General features: G+C 43.7%; 1 long non-coding RNA gene across 3 annotated transcripts; it reads left to right on the top strand.

The window, feature by feature from the left end:
• Nucleotides 1–17,419: 17,419 nt before the first annotated feature.
• Nucleotides 17,420–21,473, top strand: LOC136512901 (uncharacterized). 3 transcript variants are annotated; one of them, XR_010773239.1, is made up of 3 exons: nucleotides 17,420–17,718; nucleotides 17,853–18,020; nucleotides 20,535–21,473. It is a non-coding gene; the product is annotated as an uncharacterized lncRNA (long non-coding RNA). The 3 variants fall into 3 exon arrangements; XR_010773238.1 differs by having other exon boundaries at nucleotides 20,530–21,473; XR_010773240.1 differs by having other exon boundaries at nucleotides 17,853–21,160; nucleotides 21,250–21,473.
• Nucleotides 21,474–22,435: the final 962 nt, after the last annotated feature.

The following is a 22,435-nucleotide window of genomic DNA, read 5'->3' as shown; positions in this document are numbered from 1 at the left end:
GCCACAGGCAAGCAACCGAACACACCCCAATTGATTGGCACAATTTCAGAAGGCCACTTTGACTAACACAGGCCTTGAATGGATGGTACTAATCAGATTGCACAAGTTACCAAAAAAGTGATTAGTGCCAATAGTTATTGTTTTGTCAAAATAACCTCCTGTTAAGCTAGAAGTCTGTACATTTTGAGACAAATTTTAAATACTAGAACCTTATATTACGGGATGGAGAATATTATTTAAGCACATGAACAACCTAAGGATCAGCTTACAACAAAGATTAGTAAAATCAAGTTCCATTCATCAAACAATTGTAGAAATGATCCTTCCAATGACTATTTTTAGAAATAAACAAAACTTAATATTCAACTTAGTTTGGAAGTTGGAACTGCCAATTGGAAATTAATTTTACATCATGATTAAATTTCAACTAAAGCATTGAAAAAATGAACATTTTTATTGAAGGTGTAATTTAGACATATTAGAGCACTAACCATGCTCCAGCTTGTGATCAATCCCTACTCCCTAGTCCATTAGATACTGATAAAAAAATAAATAGATACTAAAAAAGTGCATCCATAAAGATCATTAACTAATTCCTTATCAAAAAGTGCAACCAGAAAGATCATTAACTAATTCCTTATCAACACACCTGTATGATCAGAAAAAAGGAAGGGATTGTTACATTTTGCTGCGTCATCTGGCTTGTGTTCTTCATGCAGCACTCAGATTACCAAATTCTATATATTTACATAAAAAGAAATCTTTCTTTTTTTTTAGTTTTCTTAATCTTCTTATTCTTATCTATTCATTTCAATATGTGGTTCCTTAAGAAGGACTACATGAGATATTTTGGAAATAGGAAAAGTGATTGCATAAGTTACAAACCTACAATTGAGTTTGTTTCAGTAAGTTGTGAATGCTGAGAAATATTTCAGTTGGGTGTATTTGCGACGGTTACACATGGAAACAAAACATCGTCCAAAGTTAATCTTTCATAAAAGTGTAAGAGTAACCATGTGTTCCTAATCTGCTATCTCATCCAGGAGCGGACCCAGCAAAGGACATGGATGTACACACGTACACCCGAGAATTTTGCATAAGAACGAAATCAGGAGGCATAATAATACATGTATACACTTACAATTAGGTCAGATCCGATTAAAAATAGCCAAAATAGGTAGATTAGGTTAAGCTTGGGGGTGCTCCGTTTCGCACAGAAGGCAGGGAATACAAGGGGGCAAGCATACCTGGTGGGTGCTTGGAGAAGGGCCTGATGAAGACGTGGGGAACCTGGCGTAGAGCGGTAGCCGAGTCGTCGCGGAGAGTGAGCGAGCGAGCGAGAGAACACGCGGGCAAACGGCGGCCGAGGGGGAGAAAGCGCTCCTGCAGTCCCGCACGGTGACACCGGGCCTTCTCCTGGGTAAAGATGGCAATGGGGCCCGATACCCGACGGATATTTGATCCATTAGAGGAGGGGATGGGATCATATCTTTACCCGCAGGCATCTAAATGAGCAAGAATCCATCCCCGATGGGTATAGCGGGTACGGGAACGTTCCCTGTTTACTCGTTCCCGTTATCCGTTGAGGAACCCGACTATTTGAGCTGTCATGCGAGTACTAGGCCCAAAGAAGCTCAACATAGGTATTTTGGTCCAAATCTGAACAATCATATATATAGTTTGTGTATTATAGGAACCCTAGTTCAATTTTTCCTCACCATCTCCGCCAGCAGCACAAGCACGCCTGCCTCACGAGCGCTCGTGCCCCTCACTTCCTCAGTTCGGTTTCTCTGCCACCTTTGCTCGTCCTCCTCGCAACCTCGCTCCTTCTCCTCGGCTTCTCCGAGACTCCGACACTTATACCCGGGTGAAGAAGAAACATCTCTGATTGCAAAGCTACGACCCCAAGTGTCCTTGTTTATCGGGTATGTAGTACCCGTCAGGTATCTGTTACCCGACCGATGCCCGATGGGTACGGGGATGGACAAGAATCTATACCTGAGACAGTTAACGGGGACGGGGACGGGATGAATTCTCCGTAGCGGGGAAGAGAACGTTCCGGTGATACCCGATGGGTACATCCCCATTGCCATCCTTACTCCTGGGACATGGGGGTGATGGGGTGTTCCTTTTTTTTTCAAACAGTTTTTTTTTGCAATTTCATTATTTCTCCTTTCTTTCGGTTTTTATTTTGACAATAAGTAGGGCAACATTTATCACTGAAATCATAATAATATTTATTGGATCATTTTTTTATTATTAATCTAATTATGATGGAACCTTATTCTCGGGAAGCTTCCAACATTTCTCTCTTTGAACAACATTTTTCTAATTGAACCTCAAACAATATTCGAGAAGCTAGAATATTTTTGTCGACGGCAAAAAGTGATGTCCCACCGCCGGCACATGAAGCAAGCCGAGAGAAACCGCGTGTAGCAAATCCCGAGCTCTCTCTGGACTTAGGAGGACACGGGACCAGATGCTCGTGATCTAGGGCGTGCCAGTCAATTTGACCCTGCAATTGACAAGGAGACAAGATTAATCGGTAATTTAAGGTGGAACATACCGGTGTTTGTCCAGACAGTTTCAAATGTGTGGCTAAGTAGCCGATGAGATAAGACTATCGACTAGAGAGTTGATATCCAGCATGTTCATGATGCATGGTAAGTAAAAACGAGCATAACGGCAATTGTCAGCTACTCAATTACATAGATCTAAACAGCCAATGATCATGAAAATATGCAAAAGGTGTAAAAAGTAGACGTGGAAGCATTCATATTCAATGAGAAACATACTAACTTTTTACCAAGACAAAAACAAGTAAAAGCAAGTAAATAGCTAATATATTCTCAATGTGCGGGCTATTGGCTAAAACAACCGATTTCGATGGATGTAAACTCGTAACATGCAAGCACTCAACCATTGAACGTGGATAAGTTCATACACCTATCAAATTCAATACCTCTAACAGTGGGGGTCGAGCCGGACCGATACAGCTATGATAAAGATAACAGGTTAAACCTTCAAAGAATACGAATCTATACGCGCTCAACAGAATTGTGAAAACATGCTACGATCGAGGAAGCGCAGGCGATCGACTATATAGCCGATACGGACACAGCATGCAGCCAGAGGCTATGTTTGACCATAATCAAGACTTACTATTCGATGATTTCCAATCTATAGTGCTAGCAGTGAGGGTCGACCGGATCGATGGAAGCCATAATAGCAGTTCTAGATCAGATTTCATCGGCTAGCAAGCTTCGTTTAGGGTTAAACACGTCTTGACCACATGCTATCTTCAATCAAGATTGGATCAAAACGGCTAAGCTGATCGAGATCATCGTTAAAGCAAGATGTAAACGGGAAGAGCAACGAGACAATGATTTGAAGAGATTTAAAAGCCGATCTGTTTCAATCTTAATTGAGCAGTAGTGATTTTGTTACAAATAGTAAGAAACTAAATATAACAAGATCGATAACTAGCAAATCTATTAAAAACAGCAAGAAACCCTACCGATCTTAATAGATTTAGCCGATAACTAATCCGTATCAAAATTTGTATGAGATACGAGTCGGACCAATCCAACCGTATAAATTTTGATAAGAATTGAGGGTAACTTTTATCAGTAATTGTAAGAGATATGAGCCGGACCGATGCAACCTTACAATTAACTAACGATAACTAACTTATACCAAGCTTGTAAGATGTCAGATCTAAACGATGCAGCCTTACAAACAAAACATAAGTCGTAACAAATACTCACAGACAAAACGGAGGTCGGACCTAACCGATGGCAGCCTGCTTGTCGAAGAACTCGCCAAAATCTACTCTACTCTTAATCCTAGAGAGTGGTGTAAGCTAAGATGTCCTTGATACAATGACCGAGGATTTATATTTATACCAGGGCCGATAACTCCAGATCAACTACGACAATGATGTCTAACAATATATTAAAAAAATAAAATATACGGACTCTAATTCCTTTCACATAGAGAGCACCACCGATCTGTTCGCGAAAAAGGCCAATCTGCATGCATGACCCACGTGGACCTCTCTTTCCCATATGGTAAATTGCCTTCCTTTTATTTTAATCATCTTTACATGCACGTATTGGCCCTGTTCTTACCGTCCAAATATATTAAACAATAAGGCTTCGTTTGACAGGGCTTCACTTCACTAGTGACGCTATTTTTTTAGCTTCAGCTCTATAAACAGTTCCACCGGTGGAGCTGAAGTGGTTTTGATAAACCGTTTGGCAAAATGGCTTCCCTGTGAGAGCATATTTTTAGGGGCATGGAGAAGGAGCCGGGAGAAGCCACTTTTTTTTTTTTGCTCCATCCCACTCCAAATCACTGTGAGAGCATGTTTTTAGGGGCTTCACAAGTGAAGCTATTTTAGGCCCTGTTTGGCAGGGCTTTATTTCACTCGTGAAGCCATTTTTTTTGGCTTCAGCTCCACGAACAGTTCCACCGGTAGAGCTGAAGCAGTTTTGGTAAACCGTTTGGCAAAATGGCTTCCCTGTTAGAGCATGTTTTTAGGGGCCTGGAGGAGGAGCCGGGAGAAGCCACTTTTTTGGCTCCATCTCACCCTAAATCACTGTGAGAGCATGTTTTTAGGGGCTTCACAAGTGAAGCTATTTTACTTTACCCCGTTTGGTAGAAAACGGCTCCAAACGGCTCCTGAAGCCGGTGGAGAAGCCCTACCAAACGGGTTACTTTACCCAGTTTGGTAGAAAACGGCTCCTGAAGCCGGTGGAGAAGCCCTACAAAATGGGGCTAACTCTTAATCATCAATGAAATCCGATTTAGCTAAGCATCTCCAAGAGTTTGCTATATTTTGATCTCAAAAACATGCCAGCCTGTTCATTTGGCTGTGGCTTGTCGTAAACGATCGTAAATTTCCAGCCGGAACAATATTTTTCTCACACACAAACCAGCCAGCAGTACTTCTTCATGAACCAGCAACGATACGAACCAGCCAACCGAATAGGCTGATGGTGTTTGTCAACTCCCAAATAATTATGAGGAGAAAAAAAAGAGACCATCTCCAATAATACCTCATAATTAACTTCCAAAATATTAAATATGTGGACCCACATGTGAAATCCTTCGGTGCCGCCTCCTTCGTGCTCGTGCCGATCCCTTGTCTCAGGCGACGACGGCCAGCATCCCGGCCATCAGCACAGTAGCATGCAGTCGGCTATCAGGCAAGCAGGTTCACCACGCGGCCAAGTAGCTGCTTCACCATGCGCCAGCTGACAGTACCATGCATGCAGTAGAGCAGCCAGCCAAGAGCAATCATCGGAGTTCATCGCGACCGACAGCAATCCTGGTACCGCGAGCGAGCACACCACTGTGAGTGACAGCAATCCCAGCGGGCACGGCACTACGAGCGGTCACGGCAATCCCGACGGGCACAGTCATCGGAGATCATCTCGCAAGCAAGCGACGGCAATCCCGGCGGCGCTGGGCGGTAGGAGACGACGTGCGATGGCGCAAAGATGAACTGTGGCAAAAAAAAATTTGCGACACCGCTTGTCGATAGAATATCGTCGGCAGTCCTTCGAGGGGTATCCCACGAAGGTAGATTGATCGGCAGAGATACGTGTAATCGAGAACAAGAAGGCAACAGAGACACACGAGTTAGATAGGTTTAGACCGTTAGTATAATGTAATACCCTGCCCCCATGGTCTATTGGATTGTATTGACTATCGTATAATATTACGTGAGTTTGAAGGGGGTCCCTGCCCGCCTTATATAGTTCGGGGATAGGGTTACAAGTCGGTTAGATCTAGGAGATAATCGAAAAGTAATAACAGATTACAGGAATCATACGTATCCTAATAGATCTTGTGGTATCTTCATAATATCTTCCTAGTGTCTTGCGGGAGGCATCGAGCAGCGTCGTGCCCCACAAGGCTTTGTCTTATGGGCTAGGCCACCCCTAGAGCCACAGCCCATGTGGTCTGTCGGGGTCATACCCCCACAGCTAGTCCCTGAGCGCCTTGTATCCATTATGCAATGCCGTCTTGAGCTTGTCCTGGCAGGTGTGAACAAAGCCGAGCAATCAAACTCATGGTCCGACCACCATGATGAGTTGCCTAGCAGTTGTGAGCCATCACCGAGCAGCGTGAACCATCGTCGAGCTGCGTGAACCATCGCCGAGAAGGGTGAACCATCGTCGAGCAGGGTGAATCGTCGCCAAGCAGCGTGAACCGTCACCGAGCAGCGTAACCCAAGTACGGCTTGCCATAAGGATATAAGGAGCTTAAGTTCGGAATCAAAAATTTCTTCGCAGTGTACCAAGTGTGCCCACTTAGAGTCCGACCACAAGAAAGGGAGATAGTCTTCTTCAGCTTTAAGAGACGCGGAGTCTTCCAGATTAAAGCAAACACACTCACCGCAAGGTGAAGTGTGCCCACTTAGTCCCCGAGCTTGACAGTAGGTGACGTAGTCACGTGGTGCCAGGGTCCAAAGTAAAGAAAAGTAGAAGACCTGCCGAGCAGGCAGCCAGTCCCCGAGTGTAGCCTCGAGATGAGAAAAGCACATTCACCGCAAGGTGAAGTGTGCCCACTTAGTCTCCGAGCCTGACAGTAGGTGACGTAGTCACGTGGTGCCAGGGTTAGAAATAGCAGTCAACAAAAGAAAGTCCCCAGTGCGGTGAGGAACCAGAACATAGTGCTGACGTAGTCCCCAAGCCACAACAGGAAATCCTAGAGAAAACAAATCCTAGAGAAAAAATCAGAGTAACAGCTGTGCAGTAGTAAGTAATGAGCCGTAACAGATGGCAGAGACGTCGGCGAATATTCGATGAGTAGTAATAACATGCGACGATAAATGGGCGATATGGGCTGTAGTTGCGCAAAAGCCCAAGTAGCGGCCCACCACGCTGTTGCGGAGAATTCGGAGTGGATCAAATCATGGGAGCGGTTTCCCAAAAACCCTCAAATGTGAAAGGCGGGGGGGGGGGGGTACTTTATAACTGCGCCATCGCACCTCACGCTCTCACCTCTGCCATTTTGCCATTTTGTCTTCCTCCTCAGGCCTTGCGCTTCCCAATTCACATCCACACACACATCCGCCGCCAATCCCAAACCAGATCTAAGAGGTGGCGCCAAAGAAAGGAGCTGGTAACCCAAAGAAGCCGAGCGTCGGAGTCAGCCATGATGATGAGTGGGTTCCGTCGTGCACAGGGGAGGCAAAGCTCAACAGGTTGGTGGAGGCGAGCGTTCTCCCGGACCGTGTCACCGCTGGATGGCGGCCAGCCAGCGGTGAGCCCTTTCCAATGCCCCATACCGACTAAGCCGTAGTTTTTGAGGATTATTTCTGGCGCAGATTAGGTTTCCCCATTCATCCTTTCTTGAGGGACCTATTGGAGCTCTGGAGAGTTAGTTTGTGCAATCTCCACCCAAACACCATATTGCACATATATATCTTTATCCATTTCTATGAGGCGTATCTCGGAGTCCTTCCCCACTTCAACCTCTTCCGTCATCTGTTCTGGCTAAAGAAGAAGGGTGGCGATGGTTCCAAGGTGGTCGGCAGTGTTTATCTGTAGCTCCGTGATGGGATGGTAGGCGAGTACCTCACTATATTGCTAAACATGTCGTTGAAAGGGTGGAATGTCAGGTGCTTCTACATGAAGCAGAGCCAGCATGCCATCTGTTGCGACATCGACCACGTCCTGAAGAGCTAGAGGAGCTGGTCGGAGAAACCGAGCAATGCTGACATGGAGCAAGTGAAGGAACTTCTTGGCCTAATAAAAGGTGTGAAGACCAACGGTGGACTGGTTGCGACGAGCTTCATAGTGCGCTGTGTCTAGCCCTGCAAGGAGAGGGCCCACACGGGCTATGACTTCAAGGGGGACACCAACAGCACCCGAGAGAGGGCGGAGATGCTGTCGAGGGATGATGTGCTAGAGCGAGCCGCAGAGCTGTTCTCTCCATTTGCCTTGTTCAGCGTGTTAGGGCAAACCAGGCCCTTCAACTGTACCAACCCGCCTCCTTAGGTAAGCATCCCAAATGTTTTGTTCCTGATGCTATTTATCCTTTACTGTTGCCGAGTAGTATGCTAATTCGCTTGTGGAAAGATCCATTCGCAGGACTGAGCGGTGTACTTTGAGCAGTAGTTTCACTCCCTCTTCATGGGTGATACATTTCTGCAGTATCCCTTCCTTGGCATTTTTCCTCATCAAATTCCCATCTACCAGCACGTAATGCTTGCTTCGACAAATTAGGCATTCGGTTTTAGTCTTGTTGGTGGGGACTTCGGCGCTGGTGAGGTACTTGACGAACTGTTCTCTCCAATCGGCGGCCTACGAAGGTACTGTAAGTACCAGCTGCTCGGCGAGGGGAATTTCTTGAACTTCCCTCTCTTCCTTAATAGACGACTTAAAGAGGTCTTGAATGAAGACCCTTGGTGGAATCGTGGCGCAAGAAGAGCCTATCTTAGATAGGTGGTCGGCGAGCTGATTTTGATCTCGTACTATGTGGTGGTACTTGATACCGTAGAACTTTCCTTCAAGCTTCCTGATTTCGGCGCAGTATGCGTCCATCTTCTCACTAGAGCAGGGCCAGTCTTTGTTGAGCTAGTTGATGACTAGCGTGGAATCTCCATATACCATGAGGCATTTGACGCCGAGCTCGACGGCTATATGGAGTCCATAGAGACATGTTTCGTATTCGACGGTGTTGTTGGAGGCTAGAAAATGTATTCAGAGAATGTATCAGAGCTTATCCTTGGTCGGCGTAATGAACAAAATGCCAGCACCAGCACCGTTGATGTTGACAGTGCCATCGAAGTACATCACCTAGTGTTTGAGGCATGTAGCGGGGATGGGCTGTTAGATCTTCGTCCACTCAGCGACAAAGTTAGCGAGGGCCTGTGACTTGATGATAGGCTTGCTTCTGAACTCAATGGAGTAAGTGTCGAGCTCAATAGCCCACTTGATGATGTAGCCATTGGCCTCTTTATTGCAGAGAATGTCCCCTAGAGGGAACTTGGTGACCATGGTGATCTTGTAGTACTCAAAGTAATGGCAGAGCTTGCACAACATGATCAGAATGGTGTAGAGCAGCTTTTGAACCTAGGGATAACGAGTTTTGGGCTCATTAAGGACCTTGCTGATAAAGTAGACTAAACATTGCACCTTATAGGCGTGCCCAGCCTCTTCACGTTCGATGACGATAGTTGTGCTAACGACGCGAGAAGTAGCGGTGATATAGATTAGTAGAGTTTTGTCTAGCCGAGGCACCGTCATGATCAGAGGCTTTATTAGAAACAACTTGAGCTGCTTGAAAGCTGTATCTGCCTCCTCTGACCAGGAAAAGTGCTTAGAGGCCTTAAAGAGTTTGAAGAATGGTAGTCCCTTTTCACCGAGACATGATATGAAGCGGCTAAGAGCAGCCATGCAACTTATAAGCTTCTATATATCTTTTATGGACGTTGGTCATTTCATGTTGGTGATGGCGGAGACCTTGTCAGGGTTGGGTTCAATGCCACGGGCGCTGACGATGTAGCCCAGAAGTATGCCAGATGGAACTCCAATGATGCACTTTAAAGGGTTCAACTTCCATCTGTACCTTTTTAGGTTGGCGAACATTTCTTTGAGGTTGGCGTTGAGATTATCGACAGTCTTGGATTTGACGACCACATTGTCAATGTAAGCTTCGATGTTGCATCCTATCTGTTGATCGAGGCACATCTGGATGACCCTTTGGTATGTCGCCCCAACGTTCTTGAGTCCGAAGGACATGGTGGTATAGCAATATGCACTGAAAGACGTGATGAACGATGCCTTGATCTGGTCTTCTTCCTTGAGGGAGATCTAGTGATAGCTAGAGTAATAGTCGAGGAAGGAGAGCAGTTCGTAGCTGGTGATGGAGTCTACAACCTCGTCTATCCGAGGCAGATCGAAGGGGTCTTTAAGGCAGTGTTTGTTAAGATCAGTGTAATCAACACATATTCTCCATTCTTTATTCTTTTTCTGAACAAGAATAGGGTTTGCTAACCACTCAGGATGATACGCTTCTTTTATGAATCTGGCAGCTAGGAGCCATTTTATTTCTATCCTAATATCCTCCTTGTCTGGTACGAATCATCGGAGTTTTTGCTTGATCGGTTTGGTGGTCGGCAAGACATTTAAGGAGTGCTTGATCTTCTCCCATGGTACCCCCGGCATGTCTGTAGGTTTCCAAGCAAACACGTCGATGTTGGCACATAGGAAGGAGATGAGCGCACTTTCCTATTTGGGGTCGAGGTGAGCCCCAATCTTCATAGTCTTGGAGGGGTCGTTGAGGCCGAGGCTGACCTCCTTGGTTTCCTTGGACTTGGCAGAGGTGCGAGGAGGCTCCAGCGATGGGATCTCCAGGTCATCGGTGGGCATCGTCTTGGCGTCGATGACCACACTAGCCATCTGGATGGAAAGGTCGGTGGCTTCAGCGAGGGCGAGACTCTCTGTTTTGTAGGCATAGGTGATGGAGAGGTTGGCCCGTAGGGCTAGGACTCCTATAGGCAAAGGCATCTTCAGCACCAGATAGGCATAGTATGGTATAGCCATGAACTTGACCAGAGCAGGCCGACCAAGTATGGCGTGGTAGGCAGTGTTGAAGTCGGTGACGTAAAAGTTGATGTACTCGACACGGTAGTTGCTTATCATGCTGAACTGTACTAGTAGGGTGATCTCTTCAAGTGGTTTGGATGCCTTGCCAGGTACCATACCCTAGAAGGAGGAGTCGGAGGGTGTGAGATCTCCTATCCCGAGCCCTAGCTCCTTTAGGGCTCCAACGAAGTGGAGGTTCAGAGTGCTCCCGCCGTCGATGAGCACTTTTCTAAACAACACTTTCTGGACGGTTGCGTTGAGGATGAGGGGGAAACGCCATGTGTAAGGGATGTCCGCCCACTGATCAGCCCTGCTGAAAGTGATGGGGACCTCGGACCAGGGGCAATAGCTGGGGTTGGCGGCAGCGTTTTTCGCGTTGATGGTGAGCACCCGGTGGGCAGTGAGCTTCCGTTCTCTTCTGCTTTTGGCAGAGGCAAGGCCCTCAAAGATGGTGGCGACCACCTTGTCGTGATCCTAGAAGGCATTGTTGTTGCCCCTAGGTGGTCAGCGGCCTCCAGCTCTGTCGTTGTTGTCGTCGTCTAGCTTTTTGGCCTAGAATTCCTTAGACAAGCTAAGGCAGTCTTTCATCTTATGCTTGGTGTTCTTGTGGAGAGGGCACGAGCCATCGAGGATCTTCTTGTACTGCTCGTCATAGTTGCGCTTGGCGTGAGGTTCATTAATGGTGGCGACGATGTGGTCCAATCGGCGATGACGATATTGACCAAACTTGGATCCTTCTGGCCGATCACGGCCACTGTCCTGATGGTGACTGCGGTCATCATAGTGGTGGTCGCTGTGGCACCGGTCGTTGAGGCGATCGTCGCTACGGTGAGTTGGGCAATGAGTGCCCGCATCCCCATTGAAGCGCACCTCGGCTTCCTCAGCGTTGGCGTATTGGTTGGCAGTCGTAATCATCTCGCCAATCACCATGGGTGGCTTACGGTTGAACTTAGAGCGTAGGTCATGGTGATGGAGTCCTCGGACGAAGGCGGTGATGACCTCAGCTTCTATGATGTTAGGAATAGAGTTCCTCATCTTGGAAAAGCATCTGATGTAGCTATGAAAGAGCTCGAATGGCTTTTGGTAGATGTGGTTTAGATCATGCTTGGTGCCCGGCCGAGTACACGTAGCCATATAGTTGTCGGTGAAGACTTGTTTCAACTCTTCCCAGGATCCGATAGAGTCCGAGGCAAGGCTGGTGAACCAGTTCATCGCGGTTGGCATGAGCATGATGGGAAGATAGTTTGTCATGACACTGGTATCTCCTCTGGTGGCGCGAACAATAGTGGTGCAAGCCTGTAACCACTGTGTGGGGTTCATCCCTCCCACGTAGGGCTTGACCCTAGTGATTTTGAAACTACGGAGCCACTGGAGTGTTTGGAGTGCCCTCGTGAATGCTAGCGGCCCTTCGAGATTGCTGGTGTCATGCTCTGCGGCATTGTCGGCGTTGAGTGGCTCGAGAGCTGAGTCTGGGTTACCAAACTCTTGCTCGTACTCTTGATGGTGATGTACTTCTTCTTCATGGCAACCAAAGCGATGCTCGTCGATACGTCGTCATGCGTCTCAGAGATTATTGAGATGCACTCGGACGTCTTGGTCAACCTCCTGGTTGTGTTGGCGAGGGTGTTCGATGCGGTTGCCCCTAGCTCACCCCTAGAGGGGTTGTCTATCATCGCGGTGCTGGTTGGTGAAACGACTTAGGCGGCGATCAGATCTCGGCACGGCTAATCGGCGAATTGAGCTTGTAGAGTATGAAGGCCTCTGAACCTAGCGGATCTCATGGATCTGGCAGTGCGCCGCTTTGAGCATGGCGCGCAACCTTAGCGACCTCTAGTTTCTACAGAAGCCTGGCGAGCTCATTGGCGGCCACGACCAGGTTGGCGCTTAGGGTCTTTGTAGACGTCATGGCTATCAACATGGATGAATTCGTCGTTAAGGTTGCGTTGGAGTTGGCGTGGCCTTCCTTGCGAGTCGAGCTAAGCCTCGGCTAGCACAAGGGCAGCCTCGTTTGCTTAGAGCTGAGCATGGTTGATGTTCCTATTGATGTGGGCGGCACGGTCTTCCTCAGTTCCCCCTTCCCACTGGGGGCTATCGACGCTGACGTTGAAGATTGCTCCACCACGGAAAGGAGGGAGAGGAAGTTGTTCGGTGATGGTCTCGGCGATAGTCTTTGTAGAGCCTTGGGACTTAGAGTCTGGATTCTCCTCCAAAATGGTTTGGAGAGATGCTCCGGGGCATCGGCTGACGTGTAGCATGTTGACAGCTGGTGGGAGTTGGTCGGCGATCTAGTCGGTGAGAGGATGGACATCTCTAACTTGATCGGCGAATTTGCCCCTGAGGGCATCTTGATAGGCGGCGACGGTGTTGGTGAGCTCAAAGGGTAGGGCCGTGACCCCTAGAGTTTTTCGAGCAGCCTCTGATAGATCTAGATCGGAGGGTGATTGGCACTTGACCAGAGTGGTCAGGGTTGATTCTGTGATAGAGAGGCAATCGGCGAGCTTCTAGCCGACCTGATCGATCGATGCGATTAGATCGTCGTTATTGATTTGCCTCCTCTGGTAGCGGGGGAGCGGGCGGCGAATTATCGACGAAGGCGACCTCGGAGGTGGTTCTTAGATTGGATCTGCAGTCGCAGGTGTTGGGGTGATCGGCGCAGCGTTGATTTGCACTGGCTCGATAAGCTCTCCGACTCCGTCAGCGTTCATGATCCACGAGATCGATCCGACCGTAAAGATCTGGCTGGGCTGTGGGAGGGACAAAGAGCTTGCGGAACGTACCATCTTGTTTGACATGGAAACAACGCGCACACCCCTACCTGGCGTGCCAACTGTCGACAGAATATCGTCGGTAGTCCTCCGAGGGGTATCCTACGAAGGTAGATTGATCGGCAGAGATGCGTGTAATTGAGAACAAGAAGGCAATAGAGACACATGAGTTAGACAGGTTCAGGCCATCAGTATGACGTAATACCCTACTCCTATGGTCTGTTGGATTGTATTGGCTATCGTATGATATTGCGTGAGTTTAGAGAAGGTCCCTGCCCGCCTTATATAGTCCGGGAGGCAAGGTTACAAGTCGGTTAGATCTAGGAGATAACCAGAAAGTAATAACAGATTACAGGAATCATGGGATTACACGTATCCTAACAGATCTCGTAGTATCTTCAGAATATCTTCTTGGTGTTTTGCGGGAGGCGCCGAGCAGCGTCGTGTCCTGCAAGGCTTCGTCTTGTGGGCTGGGTCGCTCCTGGGGGCGTAGCCCATGTGGTCTGCCGTGGGTATCTGGTGTCGTACCCCCACACCGCTTGGGAGGAGGAGACGACGCGGGGAATCACTAGGATGCCCGCAACTAGGGATGGTGTATTTTTACACATGATGAAGACCGGTTTGCCATGTGCCAAAAGATAGGGAAGGGATATGGCGTACTTTTGGATATGAGTTTTTTTTTCCAAAAAATATGGATGGAGAAGAGATATAGGGCACTCTTGGAGATGCTCGCTCGTATAGCAACTGGACTCAACTCCTTAATTCTTAGCTCCTTCGTGCATTCGGTACATCAGCATGTTAGCCGACGATAATCTTGAAGATGATTTCTTTTGCAATGCATATCATGCACATGATTTGATATTTCGGCTGGCTTTCTTTTGTTCGTGAATACGAGCACCTCCAGCCATCTTAAGTCATGCGTGATGCACCGGGAGCAATGTAACTTTTCAAAACTAGCATCTAGCCATGTCTTCCCCCATAAGCTACCTTTCCACGTCTTTGCCTCCGTGGCGAACACGACATGCACTTTATAGAATCCAAGTCAACTTGCTTACGGACGTTGTGCCTCGCATGTATGTCATTTTTGATTCCTGAGAAATAACTTTGACTAAATATATATTAAAAAATATTAATATTTATGATACATAATTAGTATTATTAGATAGATATTTGAATCTAGTTTTTTAATAAATTTATTTAGAGATAGAATTATTGCACGTATTTTCTATAAATTAAGTTAAAATTATCGACATGTAAATTATGACGACAAATATTTAGGAACATAGGGAGTATTAAACTATTCTTTGAATCTTGCCTTGTGCACATCACGTGACCACATTGTGTCAAATGCCCAACCAAAATATAGACAGCCTGTTTTAGCTGGGACTTATGAGCCAGCCAATAGTATTTTTCTCTCATAACAAATTAGCATTAGCCAAACTTATCAACCTAGAAATCAACCAGCGAACAAGCCGAGTAATTAATTTCCTTCTTGAGCATATCGAGCCGATGAGCTGCACGAACCATCAACTCTAGATTATCCGATCTCGGCAACGAATATGATTTAGAAGTAATCTTCTGGCTTTCTTGCTTTTTTCCTTATCTTCACGTCATACTTCTCCTACAACTAAAAAGATTAAAAGTAAGACTATATTTTGGTACGATTTTTTTGGGGTCGCTCCTCCCTTCCAGCCATGCGATACCCCGCACAATAGAAAAAAAAATTGCTATCCCTGCGATCCCCACCTACTTTGAAGGAAATAAATCGATCAGCTAAGGCCACATGCATGAAAAATAATAATAATCATGTATGAAAAAAAACAATAATCATGCATGGATGAAAACAATTGTCCGTAGGATTGCACCACCTAACTCTTGACTCCTGTTGGTTGCTGACTTGCACCGCCATGCATGTGTCTGCACGTATATACTCTAATGTCAGAACGTCTAAGATGGTTTTTATTGTCCACCCTTTGAAAATATCATAACTTTAAGGTTGCCATTTGTGTATGCTGTAGGATTGGGATGCTTTGCACTGATCCATGAGGGTGTCCACGAGAGTCGAATTTTTTGATGTCATTATGATATCTAAGCTTACCAATCAGACAGAGACGAACTTGATTGTTAAAATATTTTTAACACTGCTTCCATATACTCTTTCTGTCCCAAAATAGAATTCATTCTCGCTTCCCGATAACTCAACTCTTTTTTAACTTTGATCAATTATATATAAAAGAATATTAATATTTATAATACATAATTAGTATCATTACATAAATCATTGAATATATTTTCATAACAAACTTATTTAGAGATATAAATGTTGCACGTATTTTTTATAAATCTAGTCAAAGATAAGAAAGTTTGACCTGCACACATCCCATAACGACTTATATTTTGGTGCAGAGGAAGTATATGCTAATGAAAGTAGTCAACTAGAAGTTGTGATGAACACAACAATACTTTCATATTATATACTAATTGGAGCACGAAGAAACATAGGGGAATGGACCTATATACGAATGGTGGGAATATTCGTTTAGGAAATTGCAGAAGGTTCACCAGTCTCACCATGTATAACTTGCACATCTTTTTTTTTGCACCACTGATGTTCTCAAGGAGCAGCTACTTTTTAATTTCAGGTCTGCATGCTGGAAACACTAAAATTAAGGACCAATCTCATTGAGTCGTCTTGCTTGATCTTTGCCAATTGTTTTCTTCCATACATGATTATTGTTTCCTTCCATGCATGTGGCCTTAGGTGATCGATTTGTTTCCTTCAAAGCAGGCGAGGATCGTAGAGGTGACAGTTTCTTTTTCTATCGCGCGGGGTATCGTATGGCCGGAAGGGAGGAGTCTTGCTTGATCTTTGCCAATTGTTTCATTCCATGCATGATTATTGTTTCCTTCCATGCATGTGGCCTCAGGTGATCGATTTGTTTCCTTCAAAGCAGGCGGGGATCACAGAGATGGTAGTTTCTTTTTCTATTGTGCGGGATATCGCATGGCCAGAAGGTAGCGACCCAAAAAAAGTCGTAAAAAAAATAGTCTTACTTTTAGTCTTTTTAGTTGTAGGAGATTAGAAGGACTAAACATGAGCTAATTATAAAACTAATTATATATGTTGTGGCTAATTCGTTTGTCAGTGCCGTATATAGGATAGTATGGAGATGTGGTGGAACTTATTCATGGATTTGTTGCCGCACGAAAGAAATAGATATCAGAAATCTCTTGCTGCCGGTATAAAAAATGATCTTAGCCGCATCACGGAAAGATCTACACAGTAGAGTTTGTGAGCCTGCGACGCCATGCTCTTTACTGTGTAAATTTCACGAACTTAGCTTTTTGGATTAAATGTCACTTTAACGTCGGTCATATACTTTTACAGTATTGTTATCTTATCGTGCGATCCGTGTGTTTTTAGAATAAAAGTTTAGCTGTCCTATAACAACGCATGGGCACGAACCTATTTACATATATACTCGAACATGTATGTACATGATTATATGGAGATGCAGTAGAACTTATTCATGGATTTATTGGCGCATGAAAGAAATGGATATCGTAGAATTCTTTCTGCCGATATAAAATATCATCTTAGCCATATCACGAAAAAGTCTATAGAGTTTGTGACCCTGCGACGTCGCGCTCTTCGTGACTGTGTTAATTTCACGAACTTTGCTTTTTGAATTAAATGTCATTTTGACGTCGGTATTTAATTTAACAGTATTATTATCTTATCGTGCGATCCGTGTGTTTTTAGTACAAAAGATTTAGTTATCCCGTAGCAACCTACCTAATCTCCCAAAATAATATTAAGATTTGCTATTTGACACCCGGTTGTTGTGGCTGCCTCCAGCATCCATTCTTTTGGCCGTTGGATGTGCCACGTGTTGGCTTCTGGACCGTCCGATCTAGCTGTGTGCTGCTAGCTTTTGGTTTCCCTTGCGCTGTGTTTCTGTGACGATGACATGTGGGGTCGAGTTGTCGTTGCGGCACTATTTGATTTTGGGGAGTCGCGCCCGATGAACTCGCTGCCGTTTACCCTTTTCCCCACCCCGTCTCATTTCGCTCCGTCTTCTTCTTGACGACTCGGTGTTCTCCGGCGTTGGCGACTGCTAGGGTTTGGAGAGGTATGATCCTTCTGGGCCAGTAGATCAAGTTGTTCCCCGGCGACTCGGTGTTCTCCGTTGTTCGCCGCTGCTCCCTGTGTTTGATTTGTTAGGGTTTGTTTTTCACCGTTTCTTCTTCTCCTCGTTCTAATTTGTTCTCGTGTTCCTGCATGCGAATCTGTGTTCCCCGGTGGCGGCGATTGGTGCGGCGACTCGCAGTTGCTAGGGTTTGGTAAGGTATGTTGGTTTCTGCTCCAGTGGTTGATGTTTGGTAGGGTTCGTTGTCGATTTTTGTGCTTTTCCCTGTTCTCATTTCTTCTCGTCTTCCTGCACCGGTGGCCGCGATTGGCGCGGCGATGGTCGATTTCTAGGATTTGGCAAGGTACGTTCGTTCTGCTCCAGTGTATTATGTTTGTTAGGGTTTGTTGTCGTCGTTTTTGGTTTTCGGCGTTCTCATTTCTTCTCTTCCTCCATTCGATTTGGTGTTTTCCGGTGGTGGCGTCTGGCCCGGCGACTGTCGATTCGTAGGGATTGGTGAGGTAAAGTTATTTCTGGCCCATTGATTCATTTTGTTATGTTTCGTTTTCACGCTAGTCATGTTTTTGTCTGTAGATTCGTGTATATTGCAGTGGTTTCGATCTAGCTCTTTTGCCTAGTGTTGAGGTTAATTTTAGTTCATGTTGACGTTAATTTAAGTTTATCATATTATCAGTTCAATTCAGTTGTAATGCAAATTGTTTCAGTATTATGGATTTTAGCAGTTAGTTGAGTTGATATTGAGAGTTTTTTTTTTCTGAATTTTGTTTAGTTAGTTCAGTTTATCAGTGCATCAGTTGACACCGTTTTGATTGTATGAATTTTGTTTTTCATGCAACTATGAGGCAGCACTCATTCAATCATGAGAGCAATGATTATTTGAATTGTGTCAGCTGCTTTTTATTCCTGAATTGTGTGTATGGTGTGAGTAGATCTGCTTGATATTGTTATTGGTTGATTGATGATGGCCATTTCTGTTATGTTTTGCTTGGTAGATTATTGATGTTAGATTGATTTTTTGATGTTGATGCGTGGCAGAGGATGCCAGATTAGTCTATTTCCTCTACCCCTAGTCTTGTATACTTGTGTCCCGTTTTGTTGTTCAATTCAAACTTGACAGAAAATCATCTGATTACTTAGAATTTATTTTAGCAGATAGTTCATTTTATATTCAAGTTTTATTTTGTGAATTTTTATTGAGTTACTTCTGTTAGTCAGTGTTTATTATATTAGGTCAGAAAACTGATAATATTAATCTTGTTTTTGTTCTCAATTTTGATTTTTTCTGTTCTTTTTTTTTCATTGTGTCAGTACCATTGACTATATGTATTTTGTTAGCTTAGTTTAGTGAAAGTATGAGAACTGGAATAGGGTAATTTCCTTGGCTTCCTGTGTTCGCCCGGTAATTTTGTTTTCTTCCGATGGTTAAGAAGTAGGTTCAGAAAGTTCAGCGCTGGAGCTTTTTGTTCCTTGTCTTTGTGTCAGTGTGTCTCTATATCTCCTATGTCTAGCAGTCTCTTTGGGTTTTGCACTACAGTTTGGTTTAGTCTCCACTGATTTCAGTGACTTACTAGTAGGAGATTCTTAGAGTTTCAGTTTGTGAATATCGTGGTATTGTTCTGGCTCCCTCCGGCATCCGTTTTTTTGGCCGTTGGATGTCCCACGTGTTGGCTTCTAGACTGTCCGATCTGGCTGTGTGCTGCTGGCTTTTGGTTTCCCCCGCGTTGAGTGTTTCTGTGACGATGACATGTGGGGTCGAGTTGTCACCAGTTTGAAAAGGTCAGACCACACTTTTCCTCATTATGCACTTACTCTAGAGTTTAACTACACTTTCATTGCCTAATTTGTATTTGTATTTAATAGAAAAAATCATTTTACATATGGTTGGATTTACATTGTCTTGTACTTACATTTTCCTGTTTCTGTATTTACACTAAATTATTAGGTGTAATTTTATTGACAGGTTCATGTAAGTTTGGTATAAGGCACCTTCTTATTTTTTCAAGTCATTTGTTTTGCATTTGTGAAGTGTCTGCCCTATTTCTCTTTTTTATCTGGCTTCCATAGAAATTATTTGGAAATTTGTGTTTCTGAAGATTTTGTCATGTGTTTTTCTGTATGTTTGAGTGTTGACTATAATTGTGATTATAGGTATTAGTTGATGCCCTATAGGTAGTCATCAGGTTGATGAGTTACCTTGGCATTTGGTTGTGGGTTGTTTGTGAGTTCTCTTTTCAGGTTTGGTCTTTGAAGATATTACAATTTTATCTGTTCTTGTCTAGCTGCTTTTCAGTTAGCGATTTCTTGCATTTGGCAGTTTTAAGGTAGGTCTGTAGTATTTGTTCATATGATTGATCTGAGCAATTGGCCTTACCTGTCAGCCATTTGTTCAGAAATAACCATTGTGCTCTTAGCAACTGAATGGTCAAGCCTTTGGTTTCTTAGTTTCACCCACTGTTGTAGTGTCTTACTGCAGCTGTTTTGGAGTTGATTGGGTTGATGTTACCCTTGTAATAGTGTACCATATAGTTGGTTCTTAGTCTTGTATGTATACTAGGCAAGGCAATAGAGCAAATGAGTTTATGGTGGCATCCTTTAAGAGTTTCAGCCATGTGTAAGTTCACTTATATGCTAATATTACTATTTTTACATCATAGGACTCAATGTAATTTTTTTCCAAATCCAAGTGTAATTTTAGTATTCTGTTGCTATAACTATTTGAGTTTCAGCCATGTGTAGGTTCACATTTGTTTGTTCATGATTTCCTTGTAAAATTAAGGTCACTGATATTTTTTGCTTGATCTTGTAGTTGGTTTCTCTCTGAATTTGTTATTGAAGGTTTGAATTGAATGCACCAATTCTGGTTTCTAGTTTCAGTGTGACTCAAATGCTTGGTATTACATTTTTGCTTTTTTAATTTACAGTGTATTTTTTAGTGTAAGTTTTTTTCTTTGAAGATGTAAATATGTGCATATGAGGATGTAAATTTTAATGAATGTATAAATTCTGAAGAACAGGAGCGGACATAGGGCCTGGCAATCCTGGGTGCGTGTCCAGGCTCCGTCGGAAACTGCACTGTGTGTGCACACATGTAAGATGGGTATAAGGACCTTTCTTTTTTTTAATTAATTTGTTTTGCATTTGTGAAGTATTTGCCCTATTTCTCTTTTGTATCTGGCTTCCATAGAAAATATTTGGAATTTTTTCTGAAGATTTTGTCATTTGTCTTTTTGATTTCCTTCACATGGTAGATGCTTTTTCGAATTTTCATAATATGTGTGTGGTTTTTTTCTTTTTTGTTTTTGATTTTTCAGAAGAATATGGTATAAGTCTATTTGAATTGCTGTGGTTGCTTGCAGTTATCAATCTTCATTCTGGTACCACTAACTAGTATGGCAATAGTTCCTTTTGAGTGCCTGTACAAGTATGGCATTAGTACCCTGAAGATATCACTTTTTCAATTCACAGTTTGTTCTGTGATTCTGGCTGCTGCTGTAAATTGTACACCTTTGTTTGCTCTTCATTAAGAACCTTTGCCGTTGTTGCAAGGGACTCAATTTTTGATTCGCTGAGAGACATTGGTGCTCTGGTGTGGCCACAGCATGCACCTGCAGTGGTTCCTCGAGATGTTGAAGGCTGACATGTAAGCGTCCATGCCTATCCTGGTTTTAGAATTTGCCTTTTTTGTTTAGTTTGTGGTCATATGAGATTGTAATGTTAGTTTTTTTTCAGAATTGGTATCTGTGAATAGCATACAGCAATATGTATTTCTTGTCAGAGTGATGTAAATTTATATCTTTGTTGATGTAATCTGTTATGAATAAGTTTGGCACCTGAGTTTGTTGTCATATTGAGATTCAAGTGCCAGGTGGTGTTTTGATTTATCTTTTTGGCTTATGTTTGTTTGATCGTTGGGATTAGATCACATGTTTTGAAATTCATGTATCTACATTGTCTTTATACAGTATTTTACAGTGTTATATTACTATATTTACATTGATTTGTGCACTGTAATTTTATTGGTATACAGATGTAAATTTATATCTTTGTTGATGTAATCTTTCTTGTGAAATTTTATTGTTAGTTTGGTATCACTATGCATGTTGAATTGTGTGTTTTCTGAGTGGTTATTATAATTGTGATTGTTAGATTTTAGTGTCTATTATTTGGACCATTGGATTTTGATGTGAGGTTAAGGAAATCCGGTTGTTTTGGTGCTTTTCAACAACCGGTTGTTGGGAAGGCCCAAAACAACCGGTTTCTAGGTAGACAGATCCATAATATTTCATGGCTGGCTCTTGAACATCCTTTAACTATCGGGCGATCTCTTCCTTTCTAGGGTAAACTTGCCATATTTTGGGGTCTACAATTTTCCTTTTGAACTAGAACTTTTTACTTTTGAATATGGAACAATTTTCTCACTGTTGATGTCTCACCAACAGATTGATTATGAGACGGTATATGCGTGTAATTTAGCCAGATAGTGACATCAGGATATAAAGTTTTAGTCATGTTTGGAAAGTCATTCCAACTTTCTTGAAGAGTCAAAATATCTTAAGTTTGATCAAAATTACAGAGAATTATAAAGATTTATGACATCAAATAGGTATACTATAAAAATATAATTAATAAAGAATTTAATGATATTTATTTGGTATCATAAATATTATTATTTTATTATATAAATTCAGTTAAACTTGCTGACTCTCCAAGAAAGTTTGAATAAATTATAGTTTGGGATGGAGTATATACGAGATGGATGTTTGTTCTTCAATTGCTTGTAGGATGGGTGCCCTCTCGTGGCTAGGTTGGTCAATGATCGTTAACACAAACTAAGATTTCTTGAATAAAAATCTGATCCTCTACACAATTATGATATATAGTTCTACTTAAGGAAAATGACACCTAGCAAGCCCTA

This window comes from Miscanthus floridulus, chromosome 16, assembly GCF_019320115.1.
Source record: "Miscanthus floridulus cultivar M001 chromosome 16, ASM1932011v1, whole genome shotgun sequence".
NCBI classification, from domain to species: Eukaryota; Viridiplantae; Streptophyta; class Magnoliopsida; order Poales; family Poaceae; genus Miscanthus; species Miscanthus floridulus.
Note: the sequence above shows the minus strand (reverse complement) of the source record. Positions and strands in the feature narration are given on the sequence as shown.